Here is an 8435-nt window from a genome sequence, read left to right as displayed (position 1 = left end):
CACAGACACAGACACAGACACAGACACAGACACAGACACAGACACACCTCTCCTGTCGGACTGAGAGAGATAACGTCAGCTCAGGGAGGTAAAGGACTCTCTGAGTGATTAGGTTGTAAACTTTAGTCTAGTTATCTCAGTGGGTCTCAAACGGTTTGGTCATCTATGTAAACAAATATTTCCATCTATGTAATATATAGTTGTATATAAAATAAGTTAAGAAATCCTTCCAATGTGTACTATAGGTCAGTACAAAAATAAAAAACACAGTTTGAAAGGGGAGTGATTAGTCAAATATGCATAAATAAAAATAAAAAATGCAGACTAGGTAAGATAAAGATAGGAGAGAGGAGTTTATCAATGATTTGTTATTGGTTGTGAGCATATTCTAATGGCTTTTTGATTATTGAAATATATACAGTTCTGTTTCATATGAGTGTTGAGAGCTGTATCCATAAATCTCTTAATGTTGCCCTCAAAGTGCACCAGATTGATGCATTCAACTTCAATTTAAAGAAACAAATCTTCCCGGGGTGCATGCCCCCGGACCCCCCCTAGAGGATGTCAGGTAATCACAAATAAAACAGGTTCACATGGATAGGATACTAGATAAGTGTGCACACTCATTATATACACTACACATTTTTCTTGGATTTGTTAACACTATAGTCCCTAATATATTTGTAGAAAGGCAGGAAATGGAATTAAATTGAGAACATATTTCATTGCGGAGGACCCCCTGTTTTGTCCCCCCCCCACTTCTCAAACCAAAGTTACACCCTTGGTGTTCACTATAAGTACAAAATAATTTTTGGACGGACACTATAATTTACAGTTTTTTACTATGTAAAATCTGAATTTTCTTTAAAATAAAAAACATCTATATTGATTCTGACTTTTCTACATCCAACTCACAGGTTTATCATTACTTTGAGAACAAAGATTATTAATTGAACCCTTTTAGAAGGGAAGATATGGTCATTTGTTCTGGGAATGTCATTTTCGAGCCTGAGACCTGAAAAACAGGCTCAGGGCTAAACAGGTTAATTAATTTTAATTAATCAATTATAACAATAATAATAATAATGATGATGTTACATGTTGCCGTTGGTCTCTGTAACCTCTCTCTCTCTGTCTCTCTCTCTGTCTCTCTCTCTTGTGATCAGACTCAGATGTTGTGTTTGCATCATAGACTGTATATATAAATGGACGTAGGGTCCGTGACGTCACCCATAGGATTCTGCAGAGTTGCCGAGAAGCCCTTAGTAGGCGGAGTCGGCCACTAACGGCTCGACAGTGGCGTCAGAGTTCCACTCCCGCCTGCTCCAGCCTGCTCCAAATAAGGGCAAAGAGGCGGAGCCGAGGCGGGACCTGCTGCCACCGGGCTGGAAGTTCCAGAGCTAGCTGAAGCTACCAAGCTAAGCTAACATGCTCCCCATCTGCACACTGCCGTTGCATTTTACGTTTCTAAGGTAAGCGGACATGAGACTATTCAGCAAAACTATAAATAATAATCTAAGTTGAGTTTTTAGCATAATACTTCAGAATCTTAAAATCCCTTAACGTTTGTATTCAATTGTGCTAAATTCAACACTGGAATCAAGCAAATATTAATATGTTTGCATGACATTAGTTATTTATATTTTGCTATCACTTAATTATACGTTTAATACATTTAAGTTAAGCTAAGGTACATGTGATGATAGCTAGTTAGTGCTCTTACCTGTGAGGCCGCCTCCAAACAACCAGTATCATTAAAACTACAAGTACCAGTTCTAGATCCTTGACTTTAGACAAACAATTCAAAAGACAAAATGTATTTAAAGACCAATCTTTATTTGAAGGTGCCTCTTAACCTGAGATATTAGTTATACAGTAATAGTATTGACAATCTAAAACAACTGAGCAACTCAACAGTCAACTTTATATTTCTTATTGTCTAAAGCATTTATTATTTTCATTTTTCCCCTCTCATATTCAGTGTGGACGGATTGAGACAGCGTGGTGTCCAGAGAGCTGCAGAGACTTCAGGGAGAAACCTCCGTGTGATGGACGTCCTGTCTGTTGGTTTGGCCGGAGAGGACTGAGGTCTTTCCTCTGTGAGGAGGACCAGACCTGATGGAGGAGCCCATGCATAGCTGATGCCACCTGATCAGGCCTAGTCTGTCACTTTATTTGACTAAATGTGTTTACTTATACATTTAATAGGTTTACACCTTCTGTCCATATGTGCTTTTTATTTAAAACATGTTTGATTAACTTTTGGTTCACATTTCAATAAATTGAATTTGTATTTATACTCCTTTTGTCCATTATTCTTACTGAAAATGTTAGATTACACATTCACATCCGACTGAAGATTGGCCCCATTTATTTGCGTTGCAAACTCTGCGGTACAAGGTACATGTTGTGAAGCTCATGAAGTGAGGCAAATAGAATTAATCAGCTGATGGAGTGTAGATGTGGAAATAGGTGCATTCGATCAGCTGACTTTGTTTTCACAATAAAAGTAGTTTCTTAGTGAATGTCCTGTACTGGTCTTAACATCTCATAACATCAGCTTTTAATTTTCCTCTTGGATGTTCTTCTTGACCCTCGGAGAAGGAGAAAATGTTGAGTCGTGTCTTTCAGGCATGTCCTTTCCTAACAAAAATTACAGGAAACATAAAACATATTATTGCAGAACAAGTGTGTTATTTATGAAAGAGGTGTGCTTGTGTTTAGGGGCTGTAGATATAATTATTTTGTAATTGTAATGTTTTTTTTTATTCCAACAGTGAGCTACAAAGACAATCAGATTATGAATGAACAGTATGAAATTCATCAACATTGAAATGTATTTTATTATCAAAATAATATTTAACTGTTATTAAAACAAGTTTGCTCTGTTGTCTCACTGAAAGAATAACTTTTACCACGTTTTTACAGACAATATTGAGAGATAAATAGCAGTTCTCACTATGCGTTAAATAGCTTTGCCTTCAATACCTTAAATTAGAAAGCTGACTGTCATATTGCTTGTTAACATCTAAATGTAACCCTTTGCATGGAAAAAACCCTCAACTTCACTGTTGTGTAGGTAATCTAGTATTTAGTATTGTTTAATGGAATGTATAGCAGTGTATTAAAGTCAATACTTCATTTATTTAAACCAATATCTTTCTTGATTCTTTGTACAGTATGAAAAAAGAGTATTTGTACCTGTGCTGAAGTTCACTGCTGTGAGGAGTCCAGTTCTGTCTCTCACTCTCTGGTCCAGCCTGTCTGCATCACCTTCACAATTTAAACAAACAGATATATATGTAAAGAACCATGTGTACAAACAATATAACTTATTATCTTCTGTTGAACATGTTGGATTGTGTATTGTCCGAGTCAGGGTCCTTTTTATTTTACTGTAACTTTGGAAGTTGTGTTACCAATGCTTACTGTTTATTTGATACCAATTTGGTAATGCAATTAATAAAAACAACAACGTTTGGGTTCGTTCTTCAGATGACTGTGATGTTAACGTGTAAGCTCAATAATGAACTCCAGCTCAACCAACCATATTGTAATATCTAAGTAATCATCTTGAAATATGACATTAATAATTGTAATATACACACATCTTATTGTGAGGTTGATTTCACATACACTACTTCGACGTTAGCTTGTCTACATACTTGAGCATAGCCAATTTAAATTAACCTTAGCGATGCATACAGTTCCTACCTACATAATAAAATATCTCTCTAAGTTACAAGGATGACCTTATTTTATCAACCTCAAACAGAAGCCTTTTGTTCTACAGTATTATCCCACTTAACGCTTAACACTTGTCTATTTCGTTTTAACCTTTATATATACAGTCTATGGTTTTAAGTTAACTTGGAGGCTAAGATTAGCATCGTTAGCACCGATGTAGCTACCACTCGCTTACACGCTAACCCAAGCCTTAACATTCATTACGTAGCTGATTGAAATCATAAACACATAAATAAAGTACTCGAATTTCACTTACTGCAAAACCGCATTCATGCACCGTCTGTTTTAACCGCAGAGCGAGTCACAATAGTCCGATATATAAGCATGAAGAACAAACAAACACGGCCGGGGTCAAGTTGTGTTCCCTGGATGAACTCAGCAGGCAGAGTCCCTGTAGCTTCACGGAGACGGAGTAGCTAGCAGAGAGACAAGAAGCTAACAGCAGCAGTCACTTGACAGAGCTGTCACTCAATGTGACCACGCCCTAATTTATGCAAAAACTTTAAGACCTAATATAAATAAAAGTATCGTGTTAGAAAACAATTCACTCACAGATTCATAATCATGAAGGTGGAATCTAACTATATTCATAATAATATTTATTGGATCCAGGGCTAGAAACGTTTTTTTCTGCTGTGAAATTGGGCATTTTAACATGGGGGTCTATGGAAATTGTTCCTTTCTGCAGTCAGCGCCTATCGGCCAATATATGAACTGCAGTTTGTGGCACTTCCGTATTGGCGTCCCGGCTCTTCCCCAGAGTTTGCCGCTTGGTTTGCATGCATTTCTAACATCCAGTGTTTTAAATCCTGTTTCTGAGCCGCTGTATGAAAGAGGACGAGGACAGAGGGAAGTGAAATGAACAGATGCATATTAAGGCCCAATCCCAAACCGCCCCCTACACCCTACCCCTACACACTACCCCTCCGTTTGCGCGTTCGCGCGGAGGGTCCGCCACATTAAGTGCTGTTCCAAACCAACGAGTGTGGAGCGGTGTGGAGGGGGAGTGGGCTATCAAGCCCTCAAACAGCGAGTCTGCAGCAAGCCCCCAGGAAGTGCGCCGGACTCAGATGAAAATATTCGTGGTGGCCAAACGGCGGTACTACACTTCCTTTTGGTTGCCAGGCCCGGAAACACTTTTTCCCATTGACTTACATGGGGAAAGAGTGGTCTGTAAATCGTTGGATAATTTTTTTTAAACTAAATAAACTACCCAGTATGAACACTTGTATAGCCCTTATTAAAAACATTCGTTCCTCAAGTTGTAAAAATGTGCTAATAACGTTATTCTGCGAGTTATTTCCCTCTGCATTATGAACGCGCATCTAACCCACGGGACCGCGTCGCCCGGCACGTTCATGTGACGTGTTCAGCACTACATGCGTTTATCTTTACCCATGGATGCACAATAAGAACGGACCCATATCGCCTTACTGCCATCCCACGGAGCTGTAATAATGGATATATTGCACATGTTTGCTGTAATTCATCATTTGTAAAATATTATACTACATGGGCTGTATGATTAAATCTTGTACCGTAAATGTTGTATTAAATAAAGTTAATATTACCGACGTAGATTAACGTCCCTGTAGCTTCTTATTGCACTAAGAAGCTTATTGCACTGTATATATATACATATATATATATATATACAGTGCAATAATTCTTTCATGCTAAATGAAGCTCTGTTGCTTGGATATCACTAGATCCTGTTACAGCGTAATATAAAAGTACATAACGATTGATGTGTACATTAGCATAATTACTAGCTAGCCGCTAGCTGCTAACTGCCGCCTCGTTAATATCAAATCTATCATAATAACAAACCATTACCATGCTGTCATGAACGTGCGGTGCTGTTACGTGTACGCAAATTGACGTGCTTGATGTGAACGAGCATTTTGGGGGGCATGGTTAAAGTTGCGCATGCGCTATGAGCGCACATACGGGTACTTCTCAGGCATGCTGGGTAATCTGTGACGTTTCGCTCTCTCAAAAGTTGGGCCATTTTATCATCATGCGCGAATGAGCAACTCTCATAGGAATGAATGAGGCCCCGCCTCCCACGCTGTATCCAGTTCTTATTATACATCCATGGTCTGCAGCGGTGCTGACTTGAGACCGGTCTCTACCTGACCGGAGTCACACTGTGTGTGTCCGTCAGGAAACACGCTGTTTACAAACAGTTCCAGCAAACATCCACTGATAAACTGCGATGTTAACAACCTCATGATAACCTCATATTTTTTTAACTTAGGATCGTACCTGTGGTTAGTCTAGAAAAAGGTAAATGTGTGCATTTTATTATAAAGTTGTGCATATTTACAGACTGTTGCAAAAATTAAGAAGCTTATAAACATCAGGTTTAAAACTAAAAGAGCTTTACAAAAAAGTAACACAATGAAAGATGTTTGGAGTTTTATTTGAGTTATTAATTTACATTTTTTGTCTAAGAGATGCTGATTTGAAACCGTTGTTATATACAGTTACGGCATTTCCTGTTTCTGCCAGAGAGAGGGGAGGCCGTCCCAAAGCTTGCCGCTGTATTTACTCCCTCCATCTGACAGGAGGGAGCCTCGTTGAGCTGCGAGTGTGGCTACAGACGGAGTTCACTCCGTCACGGAGGGGTAGGGTCGAGGGAGTGGTTTGGGATTGGGCCTAAGTGTCCCGTGTTCTGGTCCTCAGGGTCACAGTGACTACAGCAACACAGAGCATCAGCAGCAGAACACTGAGCGCTGAGCATCTCACTGCGTAGAAGGTGGAGTGAACCCCAAAGGGGTCTCTGTGCTTCAGGAGGGTCTTGGTTGAAGACATACACTGATATCTGTCACGAACTGCACACCAATACTCTCCTGTGTCTTCCAGAGAGACATTAGAAATCACCAATCTCCCATCAGTGTCCCTGCGCACATTGCTCCTGATCTGATAATAATGTAAACTAAAGGTTCTTCCTTTGGTTCGGTTCGACTTAAAGAACCAATAGTGACCCTGACCCTTTTCCCTATCTTTGCATCTGAGAGTGACTTCTTCTCCCCCTGAGAAGAGCTCCACAGCAGGGGGGGGGAATTTGGGGCACACCACCAGTATATATATTTTCACATTAGTGAAGGTTTTACAATAGTACAGACCTGAGTGATTTAACGTTACCGATGTTAACACCAGAGAGTAGTTCTGGTCCATTACACCCACAGAGAGGTTATGTTGTCCTTGGTGAATGTTGTAGAGTCTAGTCTTCCAATATGGAGGCTTCTCTTTATTGAAACCAAAGTCAGGGCACTGCAGCACAGCCGTGTCTTCCACTGAGTGATAGATCCTCTCTGTGTCCAGCTCATAGTCTACAGTCTTACCACTAACACACTGCTGTTGGTTCATCAGCAGACAGATGTATTCTCCGAAGTCAGCTGTTGAGATGTTGGATATACGTAGAGCTGATGTGTTCTTCACCACTTGGTATCTTCCTCTATCATTGTCCATCACTGATGCCGTATCGTCCCCAAAAACTCTGGTCCATGTTTTCTGTTCATATTGATAATCCCGTTTGAGCCACTGGACATCCAGGTGGTCAGCTGCTCCACGACAAGGCAGGTCTTTTGTTTCTTTATCATCAATGAATTCAAGCCAGGGCCCATGTATTGAACCACAAACAGTAACTGTGATGTTTCTCTCATGAGTCACTTTGCCCTCAGTCCAGCACTCCTCTTGGTACAGGCCGGAGTCTGAATGGGTCAGGTCGTTGATCTTGTAAGAAGAAGTATCGGCCATGCTGACGAGTCGTTGTTTCAGCTCTTCAGGTACTGAGGAGTTCTGGGGCCAGAGGTCAGAGGTGTTCCACAGGACCAGCTTCTCCTCACCAACACATCTGGAGATCAGGCAGGAGCCGGCCTCCTCTGGGAGCTCGAAGGTGAAAGAGCTCGTTTCCTTTCGGATGATGATGAGTTCTTCAGCGTGAATGTTGCTGATGAGAGCAAACAGCAGCACGGAGAGCTCTGAGACTGCAGCCATTCTGCTCGGAGGTTTCCTCGTGAGTGTTGTGCAAACACTGACACCGCTCACTTATAAGATCTGTATCAACCCTCAGCAACAGCGTCTCATTGGTGGACTAACACACATGACTTTTTTATCTCATCATCAGTGGAAACTATGAAGGGTTAGAGTTATCAAGTAATCTCTGGGTTTAGACTGACCTCAAAGCCACGCTCTTCGTGTCTGGGCTTCTGATCTGAACATGTTGATATCTTGAGTTTGCTGCACAGGAAGACATTGATCTGATGGTTAGAGTTGAGGGGGTCCAGACACCAGTTTGGGGGACTGGGGCTGTGATGTAGAGAGGTGTTCTACCAATGAAAGGGTTGGGGGTTTGATCCCAGCCCCTGCATTCAATATATGTTTACTTGAATCAGAATCAGAATGGAGTTTATTGGCAGGTACTTTTAAACATACAAGGGATTTGCTTGTGCAAACATAAACAACATAAGCAAATAAGTTGTAAGAGAAGTACAAAAATGGAACAATGTACAGTACAATGAATATATGACAAGGGTTATCATGTAATCTTTGTAGAGAGGTTTTCTACCAATGGAAGGGTTGGGGGTTTGATCCTGATGTAAATTGAGCAAGATACTTAACCTGTTAAGCACCAAGCCTGTTTTTCATGTTTCAGGCTCGAAAATGACATGCCCAAAACA

The sequence above is a fragment of the Trematomus bernacchii genome, unplaced genomic scaffold (genome assembly GCF_902827165.1).
Source record: "Trematomus bernacchii unplaced genomic scaffold, fTreBer1.1, whole genome shotgun sequence".
Taxonomy (NCBI): Eukaryota; Metazoa; Chordata; class Actinopteri; order Perciformes; family Nototheniidae; genus Trematomus; species Trematomus bernacchii.
This window is presented reverse-complemented; position numbering follows the sequence as displayed.